We start from the raw sequence: 18430 nt of genomic DNA, 5'->3' as shown, positions 1-18430 counted from the left end.
TCCCCTGCACAAAGCCCATTCTCAATCCAGAGCTACAGACACAGACCTCAGAGACACCGACAGACAGCACAGAGTAACACACTCGCGCTGAGAGAGACACCTACAGGCAATACTAAGTAACACATGCACTCTGAGAAATAGGCAGCACTGAGGACCATGATCACACTCCATGCTGCGGACAGATCGCTCCGAATGTGCGTGTGTTACTCAGTGCTGCCTGTAGGTGTCTCTCTGAGTGTGAGCATGTCACTCAGTGCTGCCTGTAGGTGTCTCTCTGAATGTGGGTGTGTTACTCAGTGCTGCCTGTCGGTGTCTCTCTGAATGTGGGTGTGTTACTCAGTGCTGCCTGTAGGTGTCTCTCTGAATAACATACCCACACTCAGAGAGACACCTACAGGCAGCATTAAGTTAAACACTCGCACTCAGAGAGACACGCAGCCGACAATGTCTGTGAATGGCCAAAGATTGTTTCAGGGGCTACCCAACATGCAGCAGGGATTGCACAGCGCGATCCCATAAACTGGGCCTGGACCAACAGACTGAAGAGGGAAGGTGTCAGATTGTACTTATTGAGTCCTAACAGCTTTCAGTTTTTCTTCTTATTGGAATCTTGTAACCTACATAAATTCCTGATCAAAGGGATCATTTGAAAGGGATTGATGATTGTAATTGATGGACAGGCCAAGCAACCAATTGTGACAATGACCTGCTGAAATGCAGCCAATCAATTGAGGTCGTCTATTTTCAAAGCACAGAGACAATGGCTGAATTTTGATCTTTATTCCCTTTTCCACATTCATATTGACAGAAAAAAAACACAACTGGAATTAACAGCCCAGACAGAGGAAGCTGCTCAAATTCACAGCCATAATGGAGCTTGAGGAAAACACTTGTGGAGATTTTCTCAATAGCATGAGAATCCTGTCCCTTTAAACAGTGACAAAACCATAAATTGGAACTGACAGCTAAGCAGGAAGAAGATCTGGTTTACAGAAGCAGAAACTTCTGAGGTTCACATTGTTTTGTACAGCTGACAGTCTTCAGCAATTCAAGAAATTTTATTTAGCAACGCAAGTCAACCCTGTCCCCATCAAGCACTCCCAGGACAAGGAAGCATGAGGTTTGACACAGCATAAAGCTCTCTCAACACTGTCCAAAGACCTGCTTTAACATCCAAACCTCAGAAATGTCTCTGAGCCAGTCTTGAGAAGGAAGAGAATTGAAATTCGGTGCTGACAATGACCTTAGTCCTGCCAGCTCAGCCCTGTTCTATTTAAAGTTGTGTCTCCTCTGTGGACTGTCTCAAACATTCTACACACATTCTGATCTCCTGATGCTCTTGCTGAGGAGACAGTGAAGGGTCATGTGGGTGAGGGCACAGGAGAAGTGAGCATTGGACTCCCAGTCAGACCCAGAGAGGGTCAGCAGGCTGATGACACTGTAGGTGCTGTCCGAAGCTCGCAGGTAGTTGCTGGTCTGAACTCCGTCCGAAATGATTGCACCATCCTTCTTCCACTGCACCTCCAGCTCATCGGGATAGAAGTGATTGGCAAGGCACACCAGGGTGGCAGTGCCCTTGGCATTGACCTGCTCCGGGGAGTGGGGTAGCAGGGTCAGCTTGGGCTGAGAGTTGTCACGGCCTGAAAGACAAGAGAAACAATTTTAATCCCTACCATTTGAAGGGAATTCAACCTTCACAATCTTTTTGAATATTTTTGGTCAGTATAGAATAAACCCGACAAAAGAACAGACATTGTTCAAATTGCTTCTTGGGATGTGGGTGTCACCGGCAGGGCCACCATTTATTGCCCATCCCTAATTGCCCCTGAGAGGGTGATGGTGAAAGATTAGATTACTTACAGTGTGGAAACAGGCCCTTCGGCCCAACAAGTCCACACCACCCCGCCGAAGCGCAACCCACCCATACCCCTACCCCTACATTTACCCCTAACCTAACACTACGGGCAATTTAGCATGACCAATTCACCTGACCTGCACATCTTTTGGATTGTGGGAGGAAACCGGAGCACCCGGAGGAAACCCACGCAGACACGGGGAGAACGTGCAAACTCCACACAGTCAGTCGCCTGAGGCGGGAATTGAACCCGGGTCTCTGGCGCTGTGAGGCAGCAGTGCTAACCACTGTGCCACCATGCCGCCCACAAAGATAAGGGACAGTTGTAGACCATCGTTTAAGGAATGAATGTGGGAAGCTGGAAGGGCTATCCGGGGGATCATTTCAGTGACAGTGATCAGAACTCAGTGAGCTTGAGAGGAGGGATGGAAATGGAGAACCATGGAGCAAGTGTAAAAGTTTTCATTTTATTAAACTGTACAGTGTTTTGGTAAAAGTGGATCAGAACCAGCAACATGATGGGAAATCAGTGTCAGGGCAGTGAGAGCCCTCGAAGGATGAGACAGAGATCATTCAGAATCTGTTCTCACAAAGAGTAAGGGTGGGATTTCCAGACCAAGACCGAATGAACTAGAGGATTGGGGGTCATGTACTGACATGGATTGGGAACTGGTTGGCAGACAGGACAGGAAGAAGGAGTCTTTTTCTGAATGACAGGTAGTTACAACTTAGTGTACCACATGTGCCAGCCCTTGGTACCCAGTTATGCATAATATATAATCATAGAGTCATCGAGTCAGAGAGACCCAAAAGGCCCATCAGCCCATTGTGTCCATACTGGTCAAAAAACAACAATTCAATAATTGCCATACATTTTTCCAGCATGAGGGAATTAGATGCAGTATGTGTTTAAGAAGGAATTAGATATAGTTCTTCGGATTAAAGGGATCAAAGAATGTGGGGAGAAAGCAGGAACAGGGGACTGTGTTGGATGATCAGCCATGATCATATTGAATGGTGGAGCAGGCTTGAGGGGCCAAATGTCCTACTGCTGCTCCTAGTTTGGACGTTTCTATCTTTTTCTCACACAATGAAGGAATGTCTCTCATCAATTTGAAGCTGGAAGTCACATGTGTGTGGAGGTGGAAGATGTGGCCATGGTCATTAATGAATGCAGGTCAGTAAGGTGGTTAGGAAGACACATGGGATAAACTGTTTTTTTTCTCCTTGATGGAATGAGGGCATTGCTGGATCGGCAGCATTTATTGCCCATCCCTAATCCTCAGAGGGCAGTTTAAAGTCAGCCACATTGTTGAGGGTCTGGAGTCACATGGTAAGGATGGCAGTTTCCTTCCCTAAAGGACATTCGGGAATCAGATGGCATTTTCCTGACAATCAAAAATGGTTTCATGATCGACATTAGTCTCTTAATTGCAGATTTTGTTTGATTGAACTTGAATGCCACCGTCTGCTGGATTCTAACCCTGGTCCCCAGAACATTATCTGGATCTCTGGATTAACAGGTCAGCAATAATACCATTAGACCATCATCTCCTTTATATCATTTTTGGTTGACAGTGAAAGCAAGGAGTTTGTTTATTCTGGAACTGTATAAAACCCCAGTTAGAGCACAGTGAGAGAACAGTGTACGGTTCTGGTCACCACATTACAGGAAGGATGTGATCCCATGAGAGACCAGGACAGAGGAGGAGTTTGTCAGGAATGGGGAGTTTTAACTTTGAGGAATGATTGGTTTGGCTGGGACTGTTTTCTTTGGAACACAGGAGGCTGAGGGGAGATTTGATCGAGGTGTGTAAAATGATAAGCGGCCTGGATAGAGTGGGTAGGAAGGACTGATTTCCATTAGCAGAGAGGGCAATAACCATGGGGAGAGATTGAAATTATTTGGGGACAGGGGTTGAGGGGAGTTGACAGTAATTGTTTTCACCCAGAGGCTGGTGAGATCTGGGATTCACTCTCTGCAAGGGCGGGAGAGGCAGAAACCCTCATCACATTGAAAAACACTTGGATATTCACTTGAACAGTGAAACCTCCAGAGCTATGGAGCAAGAGCTGGAAAGTCGAATGGAGTTCAATACATCTTTAACAAACCTCCGATCACCCACAGATCAGGAGAGCTTTATCCGAGAACATTGGAGCAGACTTGGATCTACACAATTCAGGAAAGAGTCACATTGGGTGTCTGTGTAGAAGGTTGTAGATTACATTCCAAGCCTTGCTGCACACCACTGGGCTGACGTCAAGGGTGAGACTGCAAAGAGTCTCAGTGTCCTGGGGTCAGACAGGGTCACTGCTCTTAATGACCCCATGCCCCCTGGAAGGTGAGAGTGCGCAGACAATGGGTGAGGATCCGGATCTGGAGACTCAAACCTTAATGAAAGACTTGCATTTGTGTAGGACCTGTCCCCATCTCAGGATGCCCCAATGGATCTTTCCAACATTCTGTGCACAGCAAGATCCCAAACACAGTATGATAATTAACAGAGAAATAGATTTTTAGTGATTTTGACTGTGGGATAAATATTGACCTGGGACATCAGGGGGGAACTGCATGCTCTTCATCCAATAGTGCCATGGAATGGCATCTTTCACAACTGAAAGACTCCCAGTTCATCCAAAAAAAAAATAGTTCCTTGAATGTGGAGTTGCAGGTAGGTAGGTTGGGGGGGTGAAGAAGTAATTTGGTTTGCTTTCCTTTATTGGTCAGTGCATTGAGTATTGGAGTTGGGAGCTGTTGCGGTTGAACATGACATTGGTCCGGGCACTTTTGGAATACTGTGTGCAATTCTGATTGCTGTGCTGTAGGAAAAATGTTGTGAATCTTAAAATGGTTCAGAAAAGATTTACAAGGATGTTGCCAAGGTTGGAGGGTTTGAGCGAAAGGAAGAGGCTGAACAAGCTGAGGCCATTTTCCCTGCAGCATTGCTGGTTGATGGGTGACCGTATAGAGGTTTATAAAATCATGTAGGATATAGATAGGGTGAATAGAGAAGATCTTTTCTCCAGAGTGGGGGAGTCCAGAACTGGAGGGCATAGGCTGAAGGTGACAGGGGAAAGATTTAAAAGGGACCGAAGGGCCAACGTTTTCATTCAGAGGGTGTTAATTGTGTGGAATGTGCTGCCAGAAGAAGTGGTGAAGGCTGGTACAATTACAACATTTAAAAAGCATGGGTATATAAATAGGAAGAGTTTAGAGGGATATGGGTCAAATGCTGGTAAATGGGACTAGATTAATTTTGGATATCTGGTCAGCATGGACAAGTTAGACCAAAGGGTCTGTCTCTGTGCTGTATATCTCCATGACTCTAATTGTATTTCAATCCAGTCCTTAACACTTCAGGCTCTCCCAAAGACATTTACAAGGTAAAAACAATGAGGTAAAAACAATGACTGCAGATGCTGGAAACCAGATTCTGGATCAGTGGTGCTGGAAGAGCACAGCAATTCAGGCAGCATCCGAGGACAGGCAAAATCAACGTTTCGGGCAAAAGCCCTTCATCAGGAATAAAGGCAGAGAGCCTGAAGCATGGAGAGATAAGCTAGAGGAGGGTGGGGGTGGGAGAGAGTGGCATAGAGTACAATAGGTCAGTGGGGAAGGAGATGAAGGTGATAGGTCAGGGAGGAGAGGGTGGAGTGGATAGGTGGAAGAGCTTCAGGGCTGAGGAAATGACCTGGGAGTTGCAATGAGAGAGAGACTCCCTGAGATTCTTGTAGAGAGAGGAGGAAAACTTCTTCAAGGCAGGCATCCTTGCAAGAGGATTCGCAGTAGGGTTAAAATCAACGAGGTAAAAACAATGACTGCAGATGCTGGAAACCAGATTCTGGATCAGTGGTGCTGGAAGAGCACAGCAATTCAGGCAGCATCCGAGGACAGGCAAAATCAACGTTTCGGGCAAAAGCCCTTCATCAGGAATAAAGGCAGAGAGCCTGAAGCATGGAGAGATAAGCTAGAGGAGGGTGGGGGTGGGAGAGAGTGGCATAGAGTACAATAGGTCAGTGGGGAAGGAGATGAAGGTGATAGGTCAGGGAGGAGAGGGTGGAGTGGATAGGTGGAAGAGCTTCAGGGCTGAGGAAATGACCTGGGAGTTGCAATGAGAGAGAGACTCCCTGAGATTCTTGTAGAGAGAGGAGGAAAACTTCTTCAAGGCAGGCATCCTTGCAAGAGGATTCGCAGTAGGGTTAAAATCAACGAGGTAAAAACAATGACTGCAGATGCTGGAAACCAGATTCTGGATCAGTGGTGCTGGAAGAGCACAGCAATTCAGGCAGCATCCGAGGACAGGCAAAATCAACGTTTCGGGCAAAAGCCCTTCATCAGGAATAAAGGCAGAGAGCCTGACAGACAGTTTTGTTTGACAAGCAGTCCCTGTTGCAATGCCAGTAACGTGGCAGCCAGTTTCTACACAGCAAGATCCCATTAGAAGCAATGAGATCAAAGAGCAATAATGATGTTGTCTCAACGATAAATATTGGTCTGAACTCAACCCAAGGAGAAAGTAATTTGGTTCAGTTGGATGGAAAATGAGAAAATGGAAGGTAAAGGAGAAGGTAGGATTGCTGGTTAGTGATGGGATTGATTGTGACCAGAAAATAAAAGAAAGGGATGGAATTTTGAATATCAAAGGAAGCATAAAAGTGCAGGGAACATCAATAATAGAACAAACTTCTAGAGTTTGTAACAAAATGCATGAAGCATTCCAACTAAGGTAGACAAAGTGATGCCACAAATCGAGGTAAATTGAGTTTCCAAAGAATTTAAAGTAGTTAAAGTGGAGGAGGGTTCAGGAGAGGTTATTCACGTTTTTAGAAGATGTAATAGGATTGAGAGGATGGAAAGGATCAGAGATCAAACATAAAGCACAGCAGATAAGAGGACAATGATGGGAAGGAGGGCAGTCAATGCAGGACTGAGGGTGTTGTTCTTAAATACACACAGTATACACAATGAGCTTCTGGTGCAGATTGAAACTGGCAGGTACAATGCTGTGGGTATCACAGAGACATGGCTGTAAGGGGATCCGGGCTGGGAATTAAATATCCAAGGATACATGTCCCATCAAAAGGACAGGCAGATGGTGAGAGGGGGAAGAGTTGCCTTGTTAGTGCGAAATGAAATTAAATCAATAGCAAGAAGTGATAGAGAGTCAGAAGGTGTAGAATCTGTGTGGGTAGAGTTGAGGAACCGCAAGAAATAAAGAATCTGATGCAAGGTATGTCCAGGTCTCCAAGCAGTAATCAAGGTGTGGGGAAGGAAATCAGTCAGGAGACAGAAACGCCAGATACAAAATGTCAGGGCAGACTTCAATGGATAGGTGGACTGGGTAGCGTGTCTCAAGGAAAGGATTTCATGGAATGTCTACGAGATGGTTTTTGGAGCAGCTTGTGGTTGAGCCACTATGGAACAGGCAGGTCTGGATTCAGAGATGTGTTTGGAGGCAAACTTGATTAATGAGTTTACGGTGAAAGTATCCCTGTGGATACGTGACCATAATACGATAGAACTCCCCCTGTAGTTTGAGAGGGAGAAGCTGCAATCAGATGGAACAGGATTTCAATTGAGTAAAGGTAACTACAAAGACATGAGGAAGGAGCTGGCCAGAGTTGATTGGAAGGGGAGCCGAGCAGGTAAGATGGTGGGGCAGCAAACAGCAGAGTTTCTTGGGGTAATTCAGGAAGCAGAGCAGGAATTCATCCCAAAAAAGAAGAAACATAATAAGGGGAGGACAAGTCAACCATGGCTGATGAGGGAGGTCAAGGACAGCAAAAAAAAAAAAGCATCCAATGTGGTGGAGAATAGTGGGAAGCCAGAGGGTTAGGAAGTCTTTAAAAACCTGGAGAGGATAACTAAAAAAGCATTAAGGGTTGAGAAGGTGAAATGTGGGAGTTATCTATCCAGTAATATAAAAGGAGATTGCAGGAGTTTTATCAGATATATAAAAAGGAAGAGGGACTCAAAAATATACTTTTGATCACTGGAAAATGAGGCTGGAGAAAGGATAATAGGAAATGAAGGAATCGTCGAGGAATTGAATCGATACTTTTCATCAGTCTGCACCATGGAAAACACCAGCAGCATTCCAGTACTTCAAGGCTGTCAGGAGGCAGAGGGGAGTGTAGTGGCCATCACTAAGGAGGAGGTACTGGGGAAGCTGAAAGGTCTGAATGTGGATAACTCACCCAGACTGGATGAACTACACCAGTGTGTTCTGAAGGAGATCGCTGAGGAAATTGTGGAGGCATTGGTGATGATCTTTCAGGAATCAATGGAGTCAGGGTGTGGAGGTGGGGTGGGGAGGGATTTGATGGGGGCAAGGGACAGGAAAATGGCTCACATAACACCCCTGTTTAAGAAGGGAGGCAGGTAGACGATGGGACATTATAGGCCAGTTAGCCTGGATTCGGTTGTTGGTAAGGTTTTGGACTTCACTTTAAGGGTGAAATTGTAGAGGACTTGGAAGTGCAATGGTAAAATAGGGCTGAGTCAATACGGCTTCATCAAGGGGAGGTCATGCCTGGCAAATCTGTTAGAATTCTTTGAGGAGGCAATGAGCCAGTCAGACAAAGGAGAGTCAGAGGAAGTAATCTATTTGGATTTCCAGAAAGCATTTGACATACGATAAGTGCCCATAGTGTTAGGGGCAATGTACTGGCATGGACTGAAGACTGGCAGGTTGGCATAAATCAAAGAGTGAGGAACAATGGCAGCTGGTGACCGATAGAGTTCTGCATGTGTCAATGTTGGGACTATAACTATTCACGTTATACATTAACAACCTGGATGAAGGAAGTGAGGACATTGTTGCTAAGTTTGCAGGTGACATGAGATAGGTGGAGGGACAGGTAGTGTTGAGGAAGTGGGAAGGCTGTAAAAGATCTTGGATAGGCTCAGAGAGTGGGCAAAGAAGTGGCAGATAGAATACAATGTGTTACAGTGTGAGGTTATGCACTTTGGTAGGAAGAAGAGATGCAAAGACTGTTTGCTAAATAAGGAAGGCCTTTGGAAATCTAAAGCACAAACCTCATTCAGGTTTCTCTTCAGGTTAACAGGCAGGTCCAGTTTGTGCTTGGGAAGGCAAATGAAATGGTAGCATTCATTTCAATAAGGCCCGGATACAAGAGCAGAGATGTACTGCTGAAGCTGTGTAAGGCTCTGGTCAAACTGCCTTTTGGAATATTGTGAGCAGATTTGGGACCCATGTTCTAAGAAATGATGTGCTGGCATTGGAGGGGTTTACAAGAATGATCCTGGGGATGAAGGGCTTGTCATATGAGGCATGGTTGAGGACTCTGGGTCTGTACTCGATGGAGTTTAGGAGGAAGAGGAGGGATCTTATTGAAATTTACAGAATACTGATCAGCCTAGAAAGAGTGGATGGGGATAAGATGTTTCCAAAAACAGGAGACACTCCGTAACCAAGGCACAGCCTCAAAATGAAGGGCCGACCCTTTCGAACTGAGATGAGGAGGAATTTCTTCAGCCAGAGGATGGTGAATCTGTGGAACTCATTGCTACAGAGGGCAGTGGAGGCCAAGTCACTGAGTGTATTTAAGACAGAGATAGATAGGTTTGTGATTGTTAACGGGAATGAAAGTTCCTGTGGAGTAGGCAGGAGAATGGGGGTGAGAAGCATATCTGCCAAGATCAAATGGCAGAGCAGATTCAATGGGCCGAATGGCTGATTTCAGCTCCTATTTCTTAAAGTCTTCTGCGAGTTTCCCCAAAACCCTGGAACACTGAACCCTGGACTGTGAGCCCTGCTGTAGCAGTTTGGAATCCTGATGGGAATGATGGTTCATCCTGGGCATGCAGCCAGAGCCAAGTCCATGGCACCACAGGGGGCTCAGCTGTACAGCGGGGCACAAGGAAGACTGGAAGAGCGATAGTGAGAGGAGATTCTAGAGGGAGGGCTATCGATAGGTGTTTCTGCAGCTGCAGATGGGAATCCAGGATGGTGTGTTGTCTCCCTGCTGCCAGGGTCAAGGATGTCACTGAGCAGCTGCAGAGCACCCTGAGGGGAGAGGGGGAACAGTCAGCAGTTGTGGTCCACATTGGTCTCAGTGATGGAGGGAGAAAAAGGATGTGATCCTGCAGTCAGAATGTAGGGAGCGTGGAAAGGAATTAGGACCAGGAACTAAAAAGAGGGAATCTGCGCATTACTTCCAGTGACCCCCACAAGTGAGAAGAGGAACAGGAGGATAACACAGATGACTGTGGGGCTGGAGAGAGGGTCCAGGAGGGAGGGCTTTAGATTCTTGGGACATTGGGACTGGGTCTGGGGGAGATGGGACTTGGACAGACCAGACAGTGTTGCTCCTGAACAGAGCTGGGACTGAGTTCCTTTGGGGTGATTTACAGGGCTGTGGGAGCCAGGAGGGAATATCAGAGAGGAACACCAATGTCCACGGAATCCTCACCACCCATTGGGAAAGATGTGGAGGAATACAAATTCAAGGAATTTACAGAGACTTGCAAATATGATAGAATCGTTATAAATGGGGTGACGGGGTCTTTAATTTCTGAATATAGACTGGGGTAGTAGCAATGTAATGGGCAGAGAGGGGCCAGAGTTGTGAGACTGTGTTCAGGTGAATTTTCAGGTGGCATTGTGGACAGTGAAGAAGGCTGTCTCAGAATATAATAGGATCTTGACCAACTGGGCCAGTGGGCTGAGGAATGGCAAATGGAGTTTAATTCAGATAAATGTGAGTGCTGTATTTTGGTAAGACACAGGAGATGGGTGAGATCCTAAACAAATATTTCAGGTCAGTATTTATTGAGGAGAAGGACACAAAAGTAAGGGAATTTGGAAAAATAGTGATGTTTTGAAAAAGTCCACAATGAGGAGATACGAAAGATCTTAAAACATATAAAGGTAGATAAATCCCTAGGATCTGATCAGGTGTATCCCAGAATATTGTGGGAAACTAGGGAAGAGATTGCTGGGCCCCTTGCTGAGATATGTTTATCATCAACAGCTATAGGTAAGGTGTTGTACCATTATTTCAGAAAGGCTGTAAGGAAAGCCAGGGAACTCTCGACCAATGAGCCCGATGTCAGTGCTGGGTAAGATGTTTGAGTGGATTCTGAGGGACAGGATTTACATCCATTTGGATAATCAGTGTGGTTTTATGCATGGGAAATTGTGTCTCCCTGATTTGATTGAGGAGGTGACAAAGAAGATTGATGAAGGCAGAACAGTAAACATTGTCTATATGGACTTCAGTAAAGTGTTTGACAAGGTTCCACATGATAGACTGGTAAGTAAGGTTAGACCACATGGGATCCAGGGGGAGCGAGCCGTTTGGGTAAAAAAATTAGCTTGAAGATAGGAGAGAGGGAGTGGTGGTAAAGGGTTGATTTTCAGACTGGAGATCTGTGAATAGCTGTGTGCCACAAGGATTGGGCTGGGTTCACTGCTTTTGGTCTTTTAAATAAATGATTTCACTGTGAATATAGGAGTTAACATAAGTTTGTAAATGACACCAAAATTGGTGCAACAGTGGATAGTGAAGAAGATTATCTCAGGGTACAGTGGGACCTTGATCACATGGGGCAATGGGCAGAGGTGTGGCAAATGGACTTCAGTTTAGATAAATGTGAGACGTTGCATTTTGGAAAGGCAAACCAGGGCAGGACGTATACAGTTAATGGTAGGGCCCTGTGGAATGTGGCTGAACAAAGAGACCTAGGGGTGAGGGTGAGGGTGAGGGTGAGGGTGAGGGTGAGGGTGAGGGTGAGGGTAATGTGCATTATTCCTTAAAACTGGATCACAGGGAGACAGGGCGATGAAGAAGGTGTTGGGTACGTTTGCCTTTAGTGGTCACTGTATTGAGTATCGGAGTTGGGACATCATGTTGCAGCTGTACAGGAGATTGGTGAGGCCACTTTGGGAATAATGTGAACAATTCTGATCATTCTGTGATAGGAAGGATGTTGTTAAACTTTTAAAAGGTGCAGAAAAATATTTACAAAGATTTTGCTAGGAATTGGAGAGTTTGGACGATAGGACGAGGATGGATAAATTGGGGCAATTTACCCTTCAGCATTGGAGGCTGAGAAATTTATAAAATCATGAGGGACACAGATAATGTGACTAATTCAGAAAGCATGTGAATGTTTTGTAGTGATGACAAATTATATTCCCAAAGGTCATTCCAGGGATGAGGAACGCCAGTTATGAAGATCTACTGGAGGATTTGGGACTATCTTCTTTGGAGAAGGCTGAGAGGAGATTTATTCGAGGAACGCAAAATCAGAAGGGGCCTGGACAGAGTAAATAGGGAGAAAATGTTCCCAATTGAGAAAGGATTTGAGACCGAGAGACCACAGATTGAAAGTAATTGGGAAAACTAACAAAGTGAGATGAGGAAAAACATTTTCGGCCAGTGAGTGGTTAAGGCGTGGAATGCACTGCCTGAGAGTGTGGTGGAGGCAGCTTCAATTGAAACATTCTGAAGGGAATGAGACTATTATTCAAAAAGGAACAATATGCAGGGTGATAGGGAGAAGGCAGGAGAATGACACTCAGTGAATTGCTCATTCAGAGAGCCGGTCCAGACAGGATGGGCGGAATGGCCTCCGTGTGCACTGTAACAATTCTGTGATTGTGTGATTGAGCAGAGTTAAAGCTGGGGGAGGTGAGAGCTCGGTGTCTCACTGTGCTGCTGCTGCTGCTGCTGCTGCTGCTGAGGTCAGTGAGATCAGAGACTGGGACAGGGAGCCAGAGCTCACATCAAACTCTGCCCATGTCTGTCACACTGAGACTGGCAGGAGGCTACTCACTGATTTTACTCCATGCTGCAGGAATGGAACCACAGGCTGCAAATGGCCAGAGCTCCTCCACACAGTGAGTAAAACTTGCTGACTTATATCTTGCTGTTTCAAGGGGGCAATGGAAGGAAAGAAATACAGCTGGACACCCTGTTAGACACAGTGCTCCTCAATCAACCATTTCATTCACTGCAGCTTCTCACTAACACCTTCAACAATTCAGTATTTGTGTTTTAGAAATTGTGTTTCAGTATTGACAGGGTAAATAATGGAGGATAGAGATTTACTTACTCAGTCTGAGCTTGGTTCCTTTACCTAATGTGTCCCACAGTGAGAACTCCCTGTGCAGAGGCTGTACAAAAACCTCTACTCTCTGCTTCCCTCTGTCACTCTCTCTCTCTCCCTGCCCCTCTCTGTCTCTCCCTCATTCATGTCTTTCTTCCCCTCTGTTTCTCTCATTCTATTTCTCTCTGAGATGTGTCCAGCTGGGCTCGGGAGGTTTGTTAAATTTATTTTTTGATATTAAATCTTGCAGCCATTCTTCACACGTGGCCATGGAGTGTAAGAGGGAAACTTGAGGCCTTCAGTGAGCAGTGGACACCACAGGGACTGGAGTGTGTCGTGGACAGTGACAATCCCAGCATGGGGTAATTTGCTCATTTTTATTTATATATTACTGTGTTTGTATCAGTGACAGAGGTAGGGCTGTGTGTCTATTATTATGAATAACATATAATTGTGAATGTGTCAGTACAGGAGGTGGTGCTGTGTGTATTGAGGTTTTTGCATGGCTCTGTATCACCGTGAAGGCCAGCTGTAAACTTCTGACAGTAATAATCAGCGACATCCTCATTCTGAACGTTGCTGATTGTCAGGGTGAAACTGGTCCCTGATCCACTGCCGGTGAATCGATCGGGGACTCCTGTGAATCGAGTTGTTGCACTGTAGATCAGGGGAGAGGGTTTCTGACCTTCTCACTGCTGGTACCAAGCAAGGTAGCTGCTAATGCTTTGACTGGCCGTACAGGTGATGGTTGCAGTCTGGCCCAGTCCCACTGACAGCACCGGGGGAGACTGGGTCATGATGATGTCCCCACTGATACCTGAGGGGTCAGAGAGAAACACAGTGAAGTCAGAACTGTCACAGAAAGAGCCGGTCAAATGAGAGATTGTTGGAGACACTCAGCATTTTTCCTTCAATCACAAGTCAGTGGAATTGGAGTGAAATGGAGAGCAGCTAAAGATTCAAGGTGGAAGGAGAGAGATTTGTACCTGCGACACAGAATGCCAGGGGCCAGATCAGCTGGATGTGTGAAATCATGGTGTGTGCTCCTGTCCCTGTGCCTGGTTCCTGATAAACTCTCCCTTCACTGGGCTCTGCTTTATAAAACTGCAGCCTGTGAGAGTCTGACTGGGTGTTCCTCAGTATATAAATAGCATCAGGCAGAGAGAGCCACGTCAGCCCCTCACACTTCCTCTTCTCTCTCTCTCCCCCTCATTCTCTCTCTGTCTGTCTCAGAGAGTCATTGATGTGAACAGCACTGAATGAGGCCATTTAGTGGCTCCTCCAGCTCTTGGCCCATTACCCTGGAGGCTACAACAACACAAGGAAAATCTATACATTGCTCCAATGTCACGAGAGTTTTTTGAGTCAACCAGCCTTTCAGGCAGTGAGTTCCAGACTCCCACCACCCTCTGGGTGAAAACAATTCTTCTCAACTCTCCTCTCACTCTCCAATTCGACTGGGCCTGGACTCAGTTGAGTTCAGAAGGATAAGAGGGAATCTGATTGAAATGTATAAAATTCTAACAGGGCTGGGCAGGGAGGAGGTTTCCCCAGGTTGGGGAGTCTGGACCAAGGGACCCAGTCTCAGGGGGATAGGGGGTAGACCATTTTGGGCTGAGACGAGGAAACGTTTCTTCACTCAAAGGGTAGGACAACTGTGGAACCCAAGGAACTGAATAAATTCAAGAAAAAGAGAGAGATAATTGTTTTGCATTTTAACAGCATGAAGGGAATGGGGAGAAAGCAGGAATATGGTTTTGAGATGGAGGGTCAGCCATGATCATACTGATTGACAGAGCAGACTCAAAGGCCGAATGGCCTGCTCCAGCTCCGAGTTTCTATGTGTCCATGTCTGTGTTACCTTCAATCTCTGTCCCTGGTTATTAAGTCCTCTACTGACGTATAAAGTGCCTTCCTTCCCACCCTTTTACTGCCCTGAAAAATCCTATAGCCCTCTATCATGTCCCCTCTCAGCCTTCACTGCTCCAAGGAAACAATCCCAACTTTTCCAAGCCTTCCTCACAGCTGACCCTTCAGCCCAGGCAGCATCCTGGGAAATCTCTGCACCCTCTCAAGTACAATCACATCCTTCCCAGAATGTGGTGACCAGGACCTGTCCACCTCTCTCTCTCTGTCTCACATCTGCTCTACCCCTCTCTCTCCCACTGTTAATCTCTTTCGTTTTCTCTCTCTCTCTCTCACTCTGTCTCATAGCCACTCTCCCCAACTCATTCACACTTTCTCACTCCATCTCATAATCTCTATTTCTCCATCTCTCACTGTCTCCATCACTCACTCCCTCTCTCGCTTCAATTTAAAGCCTCTGTTACCTCTCCTCTCTATACCTCCCTCTGTCTCTCTCCCTCCCTCTCTGTATTCCCAATCTACAGTCGCACTCCCTCCCTCTCTGTCATTCTGTCTCTAATCATACTCATGTCTCTCACTTTCTCTCTCTCTCTCACACACACACGCACACACGCAAACACACACACACACGTACAGACATTCGCCCTCTGTCTGTCTCACTTCTCTCTCTTTCTCACAGTGTCCCAGGTGGTGGCAGTTGAATGCAGGATAAATCTCTCTCTGCTCTGGCCCACTCATGGATGTTAACCCCTGACCCCAGAAGCATGTCTTCTCCAGGAGTAAGGCCCCATTTTCCACATTGACCTGGGTTTGGTCTCTCTCAGAAAGATGGACAGATTCTTGTCAAATGAAGGGCAATTCTGTGCTGTTGGCCTATTCTCACTGGGGACTGGTTTGGACACAAAGCTCATTCCATGAAGGCCCAGCAGAGAGAGGAGATCCTCAGGCCATCAGTGTGAGCTGGAGGGACAGGACAGACTCTGACCCACTGACGCAGCCTGTCCATTCACAACATTTTTCAATCCCTTCCCCTCTCCTACCCCTCTCTTTCCTTTTCCATGATCAGTCTCTGAGTCAGGGTATTTTACTGGGATGTGGGTTGAACCATCACACAGTTACAACAGAAAGGAACTGAACCCCATACCCACTATGGTGTCCACAATGCACTGGACTCTCCAACAGAGTCCAGTAAACATGGAATTCAGTTCATGGGGCTGCCTGATGGAGAGACATAGGCCTCCTTCCCACTGAACCTCCCAACAGAGACAAGTAAACATGGGCCTCCTTCCTGCAGGAGCCTCCACTAGAGACCAGTAAACATTGGGTAAAAACAATGACTGCAGATGCTGGAAACCAGATTCTGGATTAATGGTTCTGGAAGAGCACAGCAGTTCAGGCAGCATCCGAGGAGCAGTAAAATCGACGTTTTGGGCAAAAGCCCTTCATCAGTAATACAAGTAAACATTGGTCTCCTTCTGACTGGACTCTCCAAAGGAGACGAGTAAACATGGACCTCCTTCCTGCTGGAACCTCCAATACAGACCAGTAAACATGGACCTCCTTCTGACTGGAACCTCCAAGAGAGTAAATATGGGCCTCCTATTCACTGGAACTTCCAATGGAGATAAGTAGATGGTTGAGTTTTTGAAGGCGTGAGCAAGAAGATAGGTAAAGGTAGAGTAGTACACTTTGGCTACATGGAGTTAAGCAAGGCCTGATACAAGGTTCCCCATGGTAGACTGCTTAATAAGATTATATCACATAGGATCCAGAGAGAGCTCGCCAATTGGATATAAAATTGGCCAGATGGTAGGAGGCAGAGGCTGGTGAGAGACAGTTGTTCTCCAGACTGGAGGCTAGTGACCAGCCGTCTGCCACAGGAATCGATCCCGGATCCACTGTTGTTCATCATTTATATGAACAATGTGGATGAGAAAATAGCAGGAATGGTCAGTAAGTTTGTGGCTGACATTAAAATTGTTGGCATCGTGGACAGGGAAGAAGGTTATCCAAGAGTGCAATGTCATCTTGATCAACTGGGCCAGTGGGTCAACAAATCCAGATGGAGTTTAATTTCGATAAATGGAAGGAGTTGTGTTTTGGTAAGACAAACCAGGGCAGGAATTGCACAATTAATGGTAGAGCCATGGGTAGTGTTGTTGAACAGAGAGACCGAGGGGTACAGGTACATAGTTCCTTGGAAGTGGTGTCCCATGTAGACAGGGTGGTGAAGAAGGTAATCATGAGGGTCATAGATAAGGTGAATAGACAAAGTGTTTTCCCCAGCGTAGGCGAGTCCAGTCCTAGAAGGAATAGGTTTAAGTTGAGAGGGGAAAGAATTAGAAGGGACCTGAGAGACAACCTTTTCACACAGAGGTTGGTGTGTATGTGTAATAAGCTGCCAGAGGAAGTGGGAGAGGGGAGTACAATTACTACATTTCGAGGACATTTTTACAGGAACATGGATAGGAAGGATTTAGAGAGGATTGGGCCAAACACAGGCAAATGGGACTAGTTCAGTTTTGGAAACTTGGTCGGCATGGATGAGTTGAGCTGAAGGGCCTGATGCCATGCTGTAAACCTCTATGACTCTATGATGATGTCTACATGTGCCATCTTCCCATAGGAATAATAAACATGGACCTCTTTCCACTGGAACCTCCAATTGTCACCAATAAACATGGACCTCCTTCCCACTGGATGCTCCAGAAGAGACCAGTAAACATGGCCCTCCTTCCCTCGGGACTGTCCAGCACCTGAGCTGCAAACACCACATCCTCTCCATCACATAGGTCTCTTATTTCAATCTCAACAACATTGTCCATCTCTGCACTGCCTCAGCCCCTTGACCACAGAAACCCTAATTCCTGCTTATCCTGCCTCCTAACTCTATGATTCCAATGTCCTCTCCCAGCTTCCTAAATCCAACTTGTCTGATATGGAATGGGCCCTTGCCTGTCTTACCAATCTGTCATTCCAAAATGACCCCTGACCTCACTGCCAGCCAATTGCCTCCATGGTCTCCCTCCTCCCTCACTCTGTGTCCTGCTGTAGACTCACATTCCCTCCCTCCCCCTTCCATCTTCTGTCTCTGGTCTCCTGCCCATTGCTGCTACCTCCATCCCACCATTGACAGCAGAGCCTTCAGACCCTTACAGCGTGCTCTCTGACCTCCTGCCCTTCATCCCTTCCCCACTCGATGGTTGTGCTATTAAATATACTGTTCAGTGCCATTACTTTTGGTTCAATGTTCCATTGCCATTGATTTGCTGAATTATTCCTCATCAGTAAATCTAGTCTGGCCTATACCCTGAGTTGGTTCAAGAGCGTTTTCCTTGAGAAAACACTCTTCTGTAAACTGGGTTGTCTGTTTCTCCCAGTCTTTGTGTAAAGGTGAGACTAAGTGTGTGTAAGCTCTTATACAGCACAGACAGAGGTCACTGGGCCTATTGTGACTGTTAGTTAAATTATTCCAATGAGTCCCATTTACCCAGCCCTTCCTGTATAACCCTGCAATTGTTTCCTTTTCAGCTATTTCTCCAAAGGCCCTTTTGAAAGTTGCTGTTGAATCCACTTCCACTCACCTTGCAGACAGTCATCATGAACTCGCCGAATAAAAATGTTCCTGTCTT

At 46.2% G+C, this 18430-nt stretch overlaps 1 long non-coding RNA gene across 1 annotated transcript in view; it reads right to left on the bottom strand.

Annotated features, from left to right (window-relative positions):
- Nucleotides 1-1476: 1476 nt before the first annotated feature.
- The window catches only part of LOC148149324 (uncharacterized), a 34838-nt gene continuing 17884 nt past the window's right edge, over nt 1477-18430 (bottom strand). Inside the window, exon 3 of the long non-coding RNA XR_015758094.1 lies at nt 1477-1640. This is a non-coding gene — a long non-coding RNA (uncharacterized LOC148149324). The remainder of the gene's footprint in view (nt 1641-18430) is intronic.

Source organism: Chiloscyllium plagiosum, unplaced genomic scaffold (assembly GCF_037043375.1).
Source record: "Chiloscyllium plagiosum isolate Xiang-an unplaced genomic scaffold, Cpla_swu_hap1 HiC_scaffold_9, whole genome shotgun sequence".
Lineage (NCBI taxonomy): Eukaryota > Metazoa > Chordata > Chondrichthyes > Orectolobiformes > Hemiscylliidae > Chiloscyllium > Chiloscyllium plagiosum.
This window is presented reverse-complemented; position numbering and strand designations above follow the sequence as displayed.